The sequence below is a fragment of the Daphnia pulex genome, chromosome 6 (assembly GCF_021134715.1).
Source record: "Daphnia pulex isolate KAP4 chromosome 6, ASM2113471v1".
Classification (NCBI taxonomy): Eukaryota; Metazoa; Arthropoda; class Branchiopoda; order Diplostraca; family Daphniidae; genus Daphnia; species Daphnia pulex.
This window is the reverse complement of record NC_060022.1, coordinates 2854054-2870925: the sequence shown is the minus strand read 5'-3', so window position 1 is coordinate 2870925 and position 16872 is coordinate 2854054. Positions and strand designations below refer to the sequence as shown.

Here is a 16872-nt window from a genome sequence, read left to right as displayed (position 1 = left end):
CTTTTTTAGATGCATTAGACGTCACGGGAGCTGGTCGAGCGTGTAGCCAAGGACGTTTTATTACATGCCGGAAAAAAAAACTTTGATTTACTCGCAGCGCTTTTTTTTTCTTTTTTTTAAGAGCAAAATAGTGTAGTGGAGTAAAAATAGTGGGAGACCAGTTTGTGTTATTGTTCTTGAGTGGTTTTCACGACTGGGTTTTTTCTTTCTTTTTTTTTCTTTCACGCTCTTGTGAGTTCAAGATCAGAGTCGAGGTGTCGAGAAAAGGTTTTTCTTGCTCGGTTAAGACAATTCGACACATTCGGCCTTCAAAAACACATTCCAAGTGGCCGTTGGGCGTGGGTCTGTGGCAGTTGGGGGGGGGGGACGTTTCGGGCATTTTATTTTTTAGACTTCTACTATTTCTTCTTCTCCGTTTCTCTTTTCTTTTTGTCGAAGGTTCTCACGGTTGGTCGGATAATGAGGCGTCATTTCGACCGGTGAATTGCCTGACGTTAGTTTTTCTTTCACCACTTGTGTGCGTCTTCGGTGTAGTGTATAGACTGCCGGCTTTGAACCTCCTCCGTCTCGTTATACCGCAGCAGTTGCCTCGCTCGCTCTTTCAGCAACTCCTCGTGACGCGTCAACCGTGTCGGCTAATTGTAAACGCCTGATGAACTCGCCGCTGTTAACTTTGTATATGTCGTCCTGTATGTAGAGTTGAGAAAGCGCAGGGGTGGAGCAAGGATCGATGGGGGGGGGATCGCCACGCTAGTACCGTCTTTCAATTTGCTAAGTGATACGTTGTACTGGGATGCAGCAAACCGGAAAAACGGCCCTTTACCTTGGCTCAGCCAAGTAGATGATGATGATGATGGTGGTGGTGGTGGGTATAAAGTTAACCATTTTGTGCAGATGGCGCTGGAAGCGGTAGAGATCCTCGCCAGACCGTGTTTTCGTGAGTTGTTCCTCTTCTCGTTTTCTTTACGACCGGGACGTGACGTGAAATAAGCCCATAATGCAAACCAACACGAAGAGGAGGAGGTTGATGACGATGGGGAGAAAAGTGTAGTGGTAAGGTTAGTATAGACTCCTTATATATTTTTTTCTTTTTCAAGGACCTTTTTTAACCATGCTAAGCACATACGGTCCCAACACTCACTCCTCGACCAGGTTTCTGATGCTGTTACACTATTTGCAGGCATGAAACAGCACCTCCCTTGTCCCCGTGTCGTTTCTTTGTAAAGATTGTTCTTTCGTCGACAAAAGACTTTTTTTTTTCCCCATGTGTCATTTGCATTTACGGATGTCGTCGAGGTTCTTCATCCCGCAGCCAGGGGATTTTCTGTCGTTGAAGGGTTACCCGGGATTTTAAAATTAAAAAATGAATTCCAGAGGTGAGAGAAAAGAAGAAAAAGTGCAGTCTCACCCAACTCTACACGCTACTTATACCAACCCTTTCCGTGTTGGCGAGTGTGGGACCCAGCAAGTGTGGAAGAAGTGGTGAATGCAACAAGGTGCTAATTCAATTTACCAGGGAAATGAAATAAATAAAGAAGCCGAGGGCCGACACATCGGCGGGAAGGCATAGCAACAGCTCCAACAACCACATGGGGTGCACTAGCAGCAGCTCGACTATAGGTGTGTAATCAGAATTAATGAAGTGTCGCAGACTCTCCCGCAACGGCGGTATTTACAGCTTGTATACCGTCCAAGTCGACAGTCTTTTGTGTTACCGGCGCAGTCGTGGTGCTAATGATATTAGAAGCTTCTCGTCATCGTGCCCAAGCATTTTGTTTATTTCCTTTTTTAATTTTAATTTTTTTTTAACTTTATTTTTGTAATTTTTTTGTATTCATTAGAAGAAGAAAAAAAACGTATTTTTAGTTGGACGGAACAAGTAGGACGGATTGCGGTTCATCCACCTGATGGATTGTTGATTCGGTGGGTAGGCGGAGCGAGCCACTCCCGAAATGTTCTCCTCTTTTTTTTTTCTTTCTTTTTTTTCTCTCGTGTTTATACCCTCCCCTCTGGTCTTCCGTCGTCACTTTTGCATTAAGAATAATCTAAAAAGCAAACTGCTGGTTATTAACTTTGTTTAAAGCGTTATTATATTCGCTTTTTGGCCCTTTGGCAGATGTTAATTGGCAGTGGCAGCGCATCTGTTGTGTCATCGCATTAGCAGCCGGTCCCGGTCGGCCGCCCATTCGAATATCCAATGAGTCTCAGGTATTTGGCAACAGTCGAGCGACTCCGCCAGCAACTTCATTCTCGGCATACATTTTCGTTCGTGAAGGAATTTTATTTCCTTTTTTCTTTAGGTGAATCGCGCAACTTCTAGGAAAGAAAAAAAGAAGAAGAAAAAAAAGGGGATTGGCTCAAGCGATTATTCCGCTCTTTCTCAATGGCGAATTTCAGCAACAACAGCAACAACAACAACCTTCACGGTTATCTCAAAGATTACTAAAAAGAAAAATAAATAAAAGGAGGAAAAGGATATCAAACTAGGGGGAAGGTAAAATATCAAATTTGAACGATTCTTAGACGCCATTACAATTTTTCTACAAAGTTTGGTTGATTTGGTTTTTTGTTTTGTTTTTTCTTTTCCTTAATGTTCTTTTCCGAACCCTTCCCCGTAATTTTTTTTGGTAGTGACTTTTCTCGACCCTTCCCTCTCTTTTGATTGCGTAACAGTTTTACAACATCCACCCACCGGTAGAAAATGCAGTGCAATTCGCCTCGTGGTCCAGTGCGGAGGTCCGTTCTCCACGTCGTGTCAATTATCCTGTCAATGTGAACTTTTATCATTTCTCTCTTCAAAGTGTTCAACACCCAGTGAGGCTGCCCAGCACACATCTGAATCCATAGTCTTTCGGTAAGTCGTGATTATTTGAATTATTTTATTTTCGAATAGAACGTGATTTCTTTGTTACTCTATACCACCAAAAAATACCATTTGCGCTTAATGGCCGTTTCCCTCCAAAAAAATCCTACGCCGTTACGCCGTTGTCTTGAAATGCTGAAAAATCGTTAGCACAATATTTACGATGGATGTTAAATAAGTTTTGTAATGGCGACGCAGAGATCTTGTTTCCTCAGTATAACGCTGAAAACTGGTAGTATATAGTCGAGTTCTATATTTGTAAAAATGCTGGGTGCTGTTGATGTTGTGCGGGTGGCTGCGCAATCTCGTTTGTTTATTATCATTACACACACACACACCCAGCGCTGGCAGCGCGCACACAATTCCCTTGGAAGAGAAAAAAGCTTTTTGTTTTACCTTGGGATTTTATTTATTGTTTTATTTTTCCCGCTTTTTAAATTGAGACGAAACCGGACGCCAAAAAAAAACAAGACGAATGTCGCTCATTGGATATTGTCCTCGTCGCTTTACCTTTTTTTGAATTTTCATTTGCTTCCTTATCGTTATGCGAACCGCCCGTTTGACTGCGGTAAATTGCTCAACTCGTCGTCGTCACACGACATGAGAACAGGTGGACGGGTTGAGATGAAATAAGAAGCTTATAAAAAGGTTTGCCGAGCGTGAATAGTTGGCTTGGCATGCCGATTTGTTTGCACAAGCGAGAGCAGCGCAATCACGTTCGTCTCGTGAGTTCCATTTTGAGCCAAGAGATTTTCTTTCTTTTTTTTTTTTTTTTACTTTTATTCGGAAAATAAAAAAAGAAGGTCCTCTGTGTGTGTGTGTGTGTGTGTGCGCGCATTTATTTTTCTTTCATTTTGCCTTTTAATGCGGATGAAAAACAGCACCAGGGAAAGAAGAAGAAGAAGAAGAAAAGTTTGTCTTTTTCTTTTTCTAGAATATCACGGCGAAGGAATGTATATTGAAGTTGCACGTTCGTTTACCTTATTGGGCATGAAGTTCACGTTCTCCAAGCAACTCGCCCTCTTCTTCTTCTTCTTCTTTGGCTTTGAGATGAGTTCGTCGTCCGCGTTGTTTGCCAGCGCGCTTTCGCCCTGTGTCACGTCCAATGAGCTTGGTGGTGGTGGTGGTGGCATGTTGACTTTTCATTTCGATTCTCTCGCCTTTTGAATTTCTCTTTTTTGTTGCTGTTGCTGTTGTCGGGAGCTCTTTTTTCTTTGGCGTTCAAGAGTCGACGAGTTTGGTTGTTCACATTTTTCATCGGAAAAATGTTAAATGTTTAATCTGTCCCTTGGGAACCCTGTCATCCATTTCTCTGCTGATACGCGACTGACGGACAAATAGCGTCCGAGAATTATACACGGTCGAGCTCAGCAATGCGGACTTGACCTAATACATCACAGGTTTACTCTGTTGGGATGGGCCACACACAAAATTTAAGAAAAAAAAGATCCGCCCGGCTCGGCATCATCACAGTTAGTTTGTTTTTGAACTTGCTGGACTGAAATGTCTGTCGACGCCTCTGGCCATCAAGTCGTCCGTTCAAGTATAAACACGTACCTTTTTTTTCATTTTAAAGAACAATTCTCTTCTTCTTGCAATCTTTTTTTTTTTCTATTGGTTGGAAAAGAAAATCAAAATAAAACAAAAGGGACGACGATGGGGGCAGCGCAACGGCCAAGAGCCAGCGGGAGTCGCTTGTCGTCTATAGATGTATACGTATATATATATTTTTGGGTTCTCTTTCTTCACTTTTGTCTAGCAGTTGTTGTTGTTGTTATTGTAGTCGTTGCTGTTGTTATTGTAGTCGTTGCTGTTATTGTTAACTTTACGGAGATAAATTGGGTGGAAAAAAAACAACGAAATAAAGAAGGGAAAAGAGAAAAGTACTGACTGTATACACTACACTTTGGTGCCGAAAAAGGACTGATGCAGTCGTCGCGACACCGCCCAGCAATAATCATCGGGTGACGACGACGTGCTGCCCGTCAAGCTGGATTTCTTCCTTTGGCTTCCTTTCTTTTCTCTCTACACCGAGAGCGGCCATCACCGGCTCTATCGTCACTTGTCCAACACTGTGAAATCCAAACGGGAGATCTGAAAGTCCAGCTCAACTTTTTGGGCTTGTTTGTTTTTTGTTTTTATTTCGTACGGGAAATCTGGAAGCGAAATCTGGCAGTGAACTGGTAATGGTCGATCATTTGACCATTTTCTAATCGACCCGATTATTCCGTTTTTGATGGAACTGATGGCCGACGCCCATTTTTAGGCACTCGTTCGTGAAAATAGGAGCTGTGTTGATCTCCTTAGCGCTTATCGCAGCACGAAATCTCTAATGCAGAGCTAAAAGAGCGTGGAATCGCATTTTGCGCGCCACTTTCAAACCAGGAAAGAAAAAAACAAAAATTCAAATTGAAATTCGTTAAACGTCACACGATTTTTTTTCTTTCTTTTTAATGGATAGAAATGACGACGCGCGAATTATTACACATTCAATCGGGTCAGATAAAGAAAAAAGAAGAAACAAATACAAAATAAAACCAAACGAAGCCAATGTAGGACGAGCGCGCGCGCGCGTGATGTTTCACGCGGAACGGGCGTCGGAACGCGCCCAGTTCTGAAATTAAAACCCAATAATAATAATAATTTTTTTTTCTTTTTTTGGGAGTCTAGAAACTTGAGCCCCATGTTGTTTGCCTTTTGGTGTGTGTGTGTGCGCGCATTCGGGAGCTGTAGAAACCCGTATTGCGCATCTGAATACAAATAGTTGTGCGCCCCCCGTCTTTTTTTCTCTCTCTCTCTCTCCTCTTTTCATCCCGCCTCTCTTCTCCCGATGGAGAAAATTTGGAGTGACTTTTCTCTAGCGATGGTTTGTGTAGATTTTTGAAAAAAGATTTCCCGTGCAGTCCGCGCGCCCCAGCACTTGATAAGCCAAAAGCCAAATACGACGCCCTTTTTTTTCTCTTTCATTCCCTTTTGCCAAGACTGAACGCGCATATAGTAACTCTTATGTTTTTACTCTTTTGCTCGTGTTTGTTCTTCTTTGCCCACACACACGACCACTTGAGATGTTGGAATATGTATTTACGACAAGAAATCACACACAAGGGCACACACAGCAGCAGAGCACTTCAAGGACTGTGGGGTTTCTCTCTCAGTTCTTGGCTCGCAAGATGAACAAGAAGAAACAGAAACTAATTTATCACAGTCATTTGAGACTAAAAACTCGACATTCAACTTTTTTTTTCAACATTAGTTTTATTTTGTTATTACTTTTTTTTTCTTGATGATTTTCTGTTAAAAAAAACATTTCTTTGAGAAAAAATGTGATTGGGGGTTCTAAAAAAATGGGCTGCACATAGAAAAGTAATATAATCTCGATCTTTTCTGTATTTCTGTTCGAAATTGGAAGCAACAAAATGACGGTTGAAGTAGTAATGAAACAAGCCCTGCTGGACGAAAGAAAGTGATCAATTCAATCAGCATTTTTCGGGGCTTTTTTTCCTTTTTTTTCTTCTTGATGAAGTTGATTGATTGCAGTGAAATTGTCTTTTGATTTCTGTGTGTGTGTGTGCTGGTGGTGGTGGTGCCTAGCAGCAGCAGCACAAGTCCTTCCAAAAAATGAAATGGGAAAATCAAGAGCTGGACGAAACCGGCTTTTTGGTGTTCTCGCTCAAAGGGCTAGCAGTTCAATTCATTATTTCTCTTATTTTATTTTTTTTTCTTCTTCTTCTTCACGTTACTTTGATTTATTTCCCTCGAGAGAGTTTCACCGGCCGGGGCCGTGAGCAAAGAAGAAACTTGACCATTTACCAACTGAGCATGGGGCACACAAGCGCACAGCATTGAATACATTTTACACACAGAAAAAAGAAAAAATGAACCAAGGCTGCTGGAGGCATCGTTCAGAATAAGAGAGGGGAATATGAAGAAAATAGAAAAAAATGGAATGAAAAAAAGATGGAGGCTGGCAACCGAAGCTACATGTTGCAGCATTTATTATTATTTTTCACGTCTCTCGAGCGCGGTCGTGATTGTGTGTTGATCTGCCGCCACCACCACCACCGCTGCCGCCATGCTCCTACTATTTCATCTTTCTGCCTTTGTGACGCCTATTTATAAGACGCGTGTCGAATTTCAGATTATTTTTTGTTTTTTGAGAAAAATATTTGACGTACCTGGGATCGATGCCAGGTAGAAAAATACGCAACTATTTTCTTCGGCTGTATAGAACAAACGTTACGCTCTAGACATTCTTTTTCTCTAACAGCCAATTTATGAAGATGTGATTTTCGTCGTGCTGGCTCTACAAATAGTAATAATCATATGCATCTTCTTCTTTCTTTTGTTACAGTCTAGCGATATTTCTTTTCTGTCTATACATCCATGATTACTCGACTCTCTGTATTCTTTTGTTTGATCCGAAGGGCAGGGCACACTCTTTTTTATTCCTATTGATTGTCGACGAAGCGATTCTCATCTTCTTTTTTTTTGTTTTTGTTTAGCTGTTGCTCGTCTCTTGCGCTGTGTCTACGTACGCGATGGGCGTATATCATCGCTGAATATATTTCCTTTTTTTATTTTTTTGTATTTTTTATTTCGATGCTGATTGAACGATCCGACGCATGACGTATATCGCGTCCAGCAGCAGCAGCAGCCGCGGCCATCAATTCACGCAACAATCCAATCACGCTCGCTCCTATATCGTCGTAAAGCCCGTTTTTTTCTTTTTTCTCTTTTTCACTGACTTATAGAGAACAGAACGTCGCGATCGAACATACCCTTCTTTTTAATCTTTGATTTTATTTCCCCCATCGAAGAACAAATAAATCTTACAATCCGTTTTCTTCTTCTTCTTCTTCTTTTTCTCTTTAATCTTTTTTCCTCCCCTTGAGATTTTCGTCTCAATTAAGATCCGCCAGCGTTGGACTATTTAGAATTATTAGAAGGGAGAGGGGTCCTTGCTCTCGAATTACGACTAGACCGAGAGAAATAAATGAATGTCGATATTATTTGCTAAGCGCGTCTGTTCTCTCTCTTTCTGTGTGTGTGTGCCGACCAGAAGAGAAAGACGAAAAAAGAAAAAGAGAAAAGTTCTTTTGGTTTAGACAGCGACCCTGAGACAAATGGAACACGTTTCCATTTAACAAACACAGTGTTGGTGTATTAGACTTTGTCTATAGACTGCTGCGGTGCCCAGCACCACCACACACACACACTCACACTGAGTGTGTAACGCACGTAAGCGGGAGCTAAATTGTACCAACGTGTGGGCCCCTTCGGTGCGGTTTTTGCGCCCTGTCGGCCGCCACCGTGTGTCTTCCCTAATTGAAATGGACGACAGTGTGTAATAGCTGGGGCCAACTACACACATGTCGATACACGAACAAGAGTCTAGAGTTCGGAAATGCAAGGCCAAAATTTTTGTTTAGTTTTTCGGTTATATTAGAGCCCGGCTTTCTATTTTCTACATCTACCGGCTGTTGTATAGTACACACCAAAAAATTGGTACAGGTAGATATGTATGTATCGTGTATTAGTAGACGGGCCGGTAATATATAGTTTCCGACGAAAGCACCCTCATCACACTCACACGCAGCACACATGGACTATACTGCGTATAAATTCAATCAATCGATCCGGCCCGCCTCTATGGAAGGCAGCCCCAGTTGAAATGGCCGTGTTACATGACAGGTCGCATTTACATGCGGTCGTAAACTATATATGTGTACACATTGCCTCTACCGTACGATTCCATGAGGGTTATCTTTAAAAAAATATATCGTGAGCGTCTTGTATATTTCTTTAAAAAAAATTGCGTCTTATTTCGGGATAAGGTTTTATTTAATATTTTTCTCAAGTTTGTTTCGACAGCCAATCGAGATAATACTGGCCGGTACGGATGACGATGTGGGCGAGCATCCGGATTTGACCGGCCGTGATCCGGTCCCATACCGTGGGGCCAACTGTTGCCCTTATTGTTACGACGATGAGGTCCGACGGAGAGTTTTTCCCTTTTCTTTTATTCTGACCGAGTTCTGGTCCGCTTAGATTACGTCAGCTCGGGCCCATTTAATCTCCTTATTAATCCCACCATTGTTGGTTTTTGGCCTTGTCTTGTGGGGTGCCGAGAGTGACGAGAGACTGAGAGAGAGAGCCAAGTTTTTGAGTTGGATGATGTGGGAAGAAAAGTTTTCCGTTCCGGGGCCTTTTCGTCCCATGATGATGAGAGTGGAGGTCACGGCCGCGTCAAGTGATGGGATGTCCGCACCACTCATCATCATCACAAACTCTGCTGAACTGCTGATTGCGTCTTTCTAATCTTGAAAGAACCAACCGAGACGAAGCTCGTGACCTTTTTTTTCAACCTCTTTATTTCCCCAATCTAGACGGTTGGAGAGTTGCTGCCTTGGGTTGTTGTTGCTGTTGTTGTTGTTTTTCGAGTGTCTTGTTTCTCGTGTCAATTAGGCCGAGTTCGTTATTTTGAGACGCAATCCCATACCAACGCGTTCCATCAGGGGAGATTACAGAGGTCTCGATCCACAAGACGAGTAACGTTTTCAAGTGGACCAACTGCTCCTCGGTGATTATCTTTCAATGCGCACAAGAAGAAAAAAGGGGGTGCATTTTTAGGGTTATTTCTCGTGTGGAAAATGTTACGTTTCATCTTTTTGACAGAAGAGAAGAGCGTCTTGACGAGAGGGATGCTGAGAAAACGACGACCACCTGGATCGAAACGACCGCCATTCCAATGCTAATATTCTTCTTCTTCTCCTTCTTCTTCTTCTCCTTTCCATTCGTTCTTTTTCTCTCTCTCTCTCGTCGTGTATGTGTGTGCGCGCGTACAACATATACATTCGTTGATTTTTGTTTGGCCATATGCTTGGCTGATGTCTATCGAGCGACATGTCCGCCAGTTCCAACGAGACTTATCCGTTTTCTTCGCTCGTCGAATAATAAAAGAAAAAAGTAGTAGGAAATAAAAAAGAGTACAACGTTGAATCGTTGATTGTAGTAGAGGAAGTCGATGGAGATCCCCAATTGAAGGAGATTCTCAGTCGAGAAAAGAATAAGAAAAAAGCTCAAAAAGTTCCGAGTATACATAGAGAGAGAGAAAAAGGGAGGGTCCTACATGTATATAGCCGGGCGGCGACTCTAGTGCCTCTGTAGTTTACTATACACTGGCAGTGCTATTCCAGCCGTGGTCGAGTGCATACACGCCGGAGCGCTTTCTGCATATCACACGCAAGTGTGATTTTGTTTTTTTGTTCGTATTATTATTTTTTTTATTTTTTTGTTACGTTTGGAAGTTTCTCTGTTAATACCTGCCGCTGGATTTGCATCGGAAAAAAGTGTTTTGAGTGCAATCGGGGAGAAAGGATGGAACTTGTGGATTTGTTCGAATAAGTGATTTGATAATTAGCCCAACTTCCTGCTGTTTGAATCCAGTCGTCGATAGTGGACTATACATTTCTCACTCCTATTCGGTTTACCATTATTATTATTACTACTGAAGTAGTAGCGCCGCGTTCATTCTCGAAAAAGGTAAGCGTGAAATAATGATGGTGTTGGCACTAGGCAACATAAAGATAGCGTGCTGCGTTCGGAGCTCCGTGACGACTTTTCTTCTTCTTTTGTTTTTTGTTTTCATTTTGGGGGTCGTGATCGACCATTTTGTAAATTTTTCTGGAAGTTCTTCATTCCTTTTGTCTTTACCCATTCAAGGCCTTTTGCCGGTCTTGTTTTTTCCTTTTTCCTTGTTGTTGTTTGGGTGGATTTATTTTTTGTGAGTGAGTGTATAGGCTGGTGGTGGTGGGTAGGAGGTGTCGAGTTACGTTTCAATCTGGGCTTCGGAGAAAACACGCCGTATTGGGATGCATGGCAACCCGATCTTCTTCTTCTCTTATTATAAAATGTAGGCCCGTTTGATTTATAAACAGACGGAGAGTTCGACCTCGGATTTCTTTTTCTTCCTCGCTTGACGGGGCCCCATCGATTAACGATTCCTTTGGTTGAAGCTGCTGCTGCAGGCCGGCCCAAAACGACGCCCGTACTTTGACGCCAATAAAGGGCCGCTGGCCAGGAGGAGGAGGATCATCCTCTCCGGCCCTAGGTTTCTAGTGTAGTACTTACCTTAACAATTTGCATCGACATTGTCCCGGTGAAAACTCCCGTCTTGCCCGGCCCGTGTTGTCCAGTGCGTGTGTCTTCATCCAAGTTGTATATACGTAGTAAATAGTGTTACGGCCGGCCGACTTTCATCTCATCTAACATTCAGCCCGTGTTCGTCCTTCTAAGAGTTTTGGGGATCTCGTCGCTCCTTGGGAGCTGTAGAACGTCTGGGTCACCTTCCACAAGTTTGGCCAATCGAGTTTTTTGGATTTTGTTTCTTTTCTTTTTTCTTTCTCCTTATTTTGTCTTGTCGATCGGAATGTGTAACAGCTGATGATGCCCGCGATATACAAACATCTCATCAGAGATCTATTCAAAAGTTAGGTTAGGTGGTGCTCCTTAAAATAAAATATTCTTAGCAGAAACAGGAAGAACCAGTAGAGAATTGATTTGCGCCAAGAACAATAGATGGAAAAAACGAAAAAATCACCCAGAAATCTGCCATGGAGTGGGGGTTATCATAAAATATGTCATTAAAGTGGAATACCCCCCCAGTGTAGTGTAGATAGGATGTCCTGCATTCGGAAAAGAAATCGTTTTTTTTCTTCTCTTTTATAAGAAGCTTTTTTTTTTTTCTTTTCCCACAAGACCCCTGATTCTTTTTTAATTCCCACCTTTCTACCTTTTGCCTTAACAATACGTGGGCTGGTATAATGTGAGGGGGAGAGAAAGGATAAGTGGCGTTGGTTGGAGGATTAAATCGACTAAAGGGTCAGGTACCGTACTGCTAACGCACCTTTGACCTCTCTCTGTCTCTCTGGGGAGAGAGGAGGAGTTCTATACATCCTCCCCGAAGACATTCAACACACACCTGTAAATAAATTTCCCCAGCTTTTTTTCTTTTTAGCTGGAAAGATATTCATTTTATACCTGTCTATAAACCTGTCGTTCGGACTGTCGAATCGCATTCCAAATTAGACGAATAAAGTAGGAAAATTTTCTCGACACAACGGGTTTGCGTCGTCCATTTTTTATTTATTTCATTAGAAAGGAGTCGAAAAATTAAAATTTTCCAATTTTTTTTAAAGACAAAATTCGTTAAAAGGGAAATAAAAAATAACAAAAACAAAACAAAACGAAAAAAGTCCTTCAAACAGACTTTCGCCGTTTGCCCGTGCGGAAGAACTGGTTCTCCTCCGGCTGGGCTCCTCTGCGCCAGATGTGCGTCTTTTTTTTTTAGCGACGATTTGTGACACAACAAGGTGATGTCTCTGATTAGCGTGAGCAGCCACTTGAGCGTGTCATTGGGGATCACGCGTGAGTGACGAGCGGGCCAATTGCACATCCGTGTGTATATACTATACACCTGGGTAATAATACCTGGGCTCTGTTGGCACCGAGACCGCCATTCTCGTTGACTTTGAAACGGATTGGCCGACGACGCCAAATGCCTTCCACTTGTCTTGGCATTTTTCGAACCAAGGAAACGAGAGGGGCTTGGCTGACACCACGGCAAGGTCATTAGGTCTTTTGCAGCTCAACTCGCTCTCTTGCTGTGCATGGTCTTGGGTAGTTGCTGTGCTGTGTGCGCCACCAGCTATGCATAATTCAACAGCTACCGACTGCCTGGCATTTGAGAAGAATTTTTTTTTTCAAAGGCTCCTGCTTTGTATATATAGAAGTTCTTAGATACTCGTATAGAGTAACGACCTGCCATTTTGGAGCTCGAATGTTGTTGCTGTTGTTGTTGGGCTGCTCGTATCCGTTTTAGAGAGGGGGTAGAGAGAAAGAGAGGAAAATAACGGGATGCATAACATTTTTTAAGTGAGGGACCCAAAAGAGTTTACCTTATTTTCCTACACGAACGTGTGTGGAGTTCACCAATGACGATAGTGTCGAGTTTCAAAGCAACTGCGGTACCGGCGGGGGCTCTGCTGACGCTGATGTTTTAGTTTGTTGTTTCAAAATAAATTTCTTGGCAGTTCTTCACCTACAAAGAAAAAACAAAAATTTTGCATGACGTAATCGCCGGATGCGCCATTTTTTTTATTTTCCTTCTCTTATTTCCCACCGCCAGCGATTCCGGGACAGGAAAATTTGAATAATCAATCTTTCACCTTGTTATATTCTTAGATATATATACACACACACAGACAGACATAAATTTTGATTTCCTGTCTGCTGGCCGAGTATATTATTTTTTTGCCCCAACTAGAATTTGTAATGTAGTGCTGGCCAGTCGTCCGTCTGTTGTCTATTGGGGGAGTTGGGGTTCATTAATCCATTGGAAACCGATGGCGTTTCGTGAAAAACAACCGGCGCGTGATGATCGGTCTCTCTAGTTTCGTTTCTCGCGGAGATATAAGAAACAAATAAAAAGCAAATGCGGCTAATAAATTCCGGCAGCTGAATGTACGTATAAAAACACGAAAAGAGAGAGATGAATTTTGAACGATGACGCACCACCACGAACGGCCACCAAAACTGTTTACCATTGCAAATGAAATTCAATTGTGGAGGGAAATCTTTTTTCCTCCATCGTCGTACAAAGAAAAATAAAATAAAATAAAAGGGCAGTCCGTTTAGAGAATCATCGACCAGTCTCCTTATTGTTGTCGGCCACATGTTGGATTTTAAAATCCCGCAACCCAAAGTCACTTTGAATCGCTTGCAAAAAAAAAAAAAAAAGATATATGCACACACGCGAAGCCGATTATGATCTGTGCAGCCATGGATCACGACCGGAGAGCTCATTAATCACAACCTTTATGTCGGTTTGGAGGTCTCGATATTTTATTTTGTGATACAACAGAAAGAAATTTCTTCTTGAATCTAAAAGGGGAAAAAAACAAAAATGATTTCGCTCGATCATCGTTTTTATTGCTAGTCGAAAAATGTATAATTGCGTCATTATAATGCCTTCTCCATTTGGTTGTTTTAACTTTTAAATGGCTTTGCCGGACGTTAAAAGAAAACCCTCAAAAGTCGTATTATTTCTTTTTTTTTTTTTTGTTTTTATTATCTGGGCATTTTTATTTCTCGAAGGTCGGAAGTGTTTGTGTTTGAGACTGGAAGAATGGGGGAAAAGGAAACGAATAATTTTTGGGGAATCTTTTTTTTTTTACAGAAGAAAATTATGCGCCGCTAAATATATACATGGACACAGTCTTGAGCAATATAAAGTGTTAGTGTGTGTTGTTTTCAGTTTATATGGCCCCACACAGTCTCCAATAAGAATTTGTATCTATTTCTTTTTTTTTCTGCTTGTTTAATATTTCACATTTTTGACGTCGTTTTTCTGAGGGGGGAGATTTTAAAAATTGAAAATAAAACCGAAGGAAGATTAATAACAGAAATGAATAACATCGAATTTGTGTTATAAAAGTCCTTGACCGTTTCTAGGAGAGAGAAAAACAAAATACCCAGGCTTCACCTTAAGAGTTGCCATTAGATTTTGAAAGAAAGAAAATACAGCATTGGACTCTTCTTATTTGTCTCTCTTTCCCACATTGCGGTCAACAACTGACCAGATATGAAAATCCCGGCCCCTATATATTCCCTATAAACATGAGTCACCCATGTCTTTTTTTCCCCTTTCTTTTTTATTTACTATGACAAAATAAGAAAAAAAAACAAGAAGGATCGTCTGTATGCGTCTCAAACTATAAACAAACCCGAAACAAAAAAGTGGGCGACGGCACACGCAGCACCTGGAACGGCCACAAAGTATATTTCTCGGCGCTCGCGGGACGCTATACACACATAGAGGAAAGATGTATAGCTCACGATGGATGGAGCATTTTATTTATTTACTTTTCTTTTTTTTTTGTTTTTTTTTTCACGTTGTCCGAACGGGAATAAACCATGTCGAGAGTCGCCCTTGTATACACACCACAGAAAAAAAGAACGGGGTGGACCGTGACACGGTACAGTCAGTAGCCTCCCCCCCCCCTTTTTGGTTGTTTGGTTTGCCCGACGAAAGCTCACTGTGTGTGTACCCACACAAAAACCTATATGTATACACTATTATGTTATATAAGTCTAACGGCTTCGGCTCGGTCCCGCTTCAACGGGTTTTCTAACCCGAAACTTTTGTGACGGTGACCCATCGAACGCTATATTGGCTCGTGTACAACCAAATCCAAATAGAGGGGAACCTTATTTTTTGGGTTTTTGTTATGTATAGTATAGTAATTTCCAACGTGGCTCACTCTATACACACATACTCTATTATTTGAAAAGAAAGTTGTCCGAAATTTAAAACTAAAGTTATAGGCGATGGTTAAAAGTCTCGCTGATTTTCGTATTGTTTTTTCCTGTTATTTTTAACGTTCCGGTTGTCGTCAAAAGTTTATCTGATTCTTTTACATTTCCTTGTCTCTTTTTGCTGGTGATAAAAAAAGAAGAAAAGCGATTGTGATCTCTTATGTGTACTATATGGACCGAGCTAGAAGGTGTGTACAGGTCCGTCGTCGTCGTCGTTGCCTCCGCCCAAAAGGCTTTATCGCTTGCGGTTGGGAAGAAAAGAACATACACATCCGGGTTGAGGATTTAAAAAAAAAAAAGTCATTTTTCTTTTGAGTCTGATTGTCACGGTGCTGGTGTCCGAGACAAATCGTTTGGAAGGAGGTGGGGGGGGGGGGGGGGGAGATTATTATACGGCCGAAAGACACAGTGAAATATAAAATGTGAAAAAAGAAATGTGCCAAGAGGACAAGTTAACAAAAGGTTTTAGCCTATTCGCACCCATCGGCTCTTGTGTTTCGTGTGCTGGCCATGAAGAAACTTATTTTTCTCAGAACTTCTTTTCTTTTTTTAGAAAAATAAATTCGATTCACTCGACTTTTATTGTCCGCTGTCTGAGGGAAAAAATGGGAGGAGATTTCCAAGGTGTACCACCGCTATGTGTGTATTTCTCTCTTTGCGGTGGATGTATATAGCGTCCGCGTTTGTCCGGTCGAGCGGAAGTCGACTCTCCGGAATTTTTCTTTTTTTTCTTTCGGTCAGCAAATGAGGAGTATAGAGAGAAGGGGTATAGCTCCCTGGTGATTTGTTCACGAATTCACGGCTCTGTGAAATCTGCTCTACCGCAGCCTCACGGTTCGACGCATCCGCCGTCCACGAAACAACGTCAGGCGCTATACCAACCCGGAATAGTCTAATCCACTTTCGGTTTTTCTTTCGGGTTTTGGGTGCCGGGAAAAAAAAAGCGATGGAATTTGAATTGCCTAAAAATGTTCAGAGGGGGGATGATGTGAGGCTGCTGCCAGGACTGTTGATGTGTCCGCTGGGTCCGTATGTATTCAAAAGGGGCGGTGGCTCAGCCTCTCCTCTCCCTTTATAGACAGGAGGTTGAGAGAGAGAACGACGCCCTTTGTCAAATATATTTTTATTTTTTGAAACGGGACGGACGCCTCTTGAAAATTGCCTGCCGTGGCATTATGATGATTATCTTTTTCTCCTTCCTCTCTTTTAGTGTGGGGCTCAAAAAAGGAACTTTGTTTCATTTCGTTTTGATTGTAATCTTTTTTGATTATTATTGTATCGCTTTTTATTCGACGCGCGTTTTTCTTTTTTCCTCGTTGGCGTCTGCACAGTTCCTCCGCACCAACAAGTTGTAAGTCGGAATCTCTGGGAAGAAAATTGAACGTCTCTAACGGCGGCCGTCTCACTGGCATCGCTTTATCGGTGGTCGGACGCTCATCTCCGAGAACTCTGCTGGAATCAAATGGCTGCTGAATAAATATCAGGTAGAGAGGGCGTAGCGAATCGCAGCGTTGCGGCTCTTTCACTCGTAAATTACGGCTCAATATTCCTATATACCTCCTCCCCACAAAAGGCCAACAGACGGGAAAAATATTATCCAACTTTTTTCCGGTTGAGGGGAATGAGCTGCTGCT

The 16872-nt window shown here is 42.1% G+C and overlaps 1 protein-coding gene across 15 annotated transcripts in view; it reads left to right on the top strand.

The window, feature by feature from the left end:
- The first annotated feature begins 361 nt into the window (after nucleotides 1-361).
- The window catches only part of LOC124195543 (caskin-1-like), a 66687-nt gene continuing 50176 nt past the window's right edge, over nucleotides 362-16872 (top strand). For 6 of the 15 annotated variants that reach the window (XM_046590012.1, XM_046590013.1, XM_046590009.1 and 3 more), the window contains exons 1-4: nucleotides 362-1058; nucleotides 2117-2208; nucleotides 2301-2494; nucleotides 2632-2854. The gene's annotated coding sequence lies outside the window, so the exon portion shown is untranslated. Of the gene's footprint in view, nucleotides 1059-2116; nucleotides 2209-2300; nucleotides 2495-2631; nucleotides 2855-9744; nucleotides 10406-16872 lie in introns of those variants that run through there. The other 9 variants (XM_046590014.1, XM_046590010.1, XM_046590005.1 and 6 more) reach the window with 3 other exon arrangements.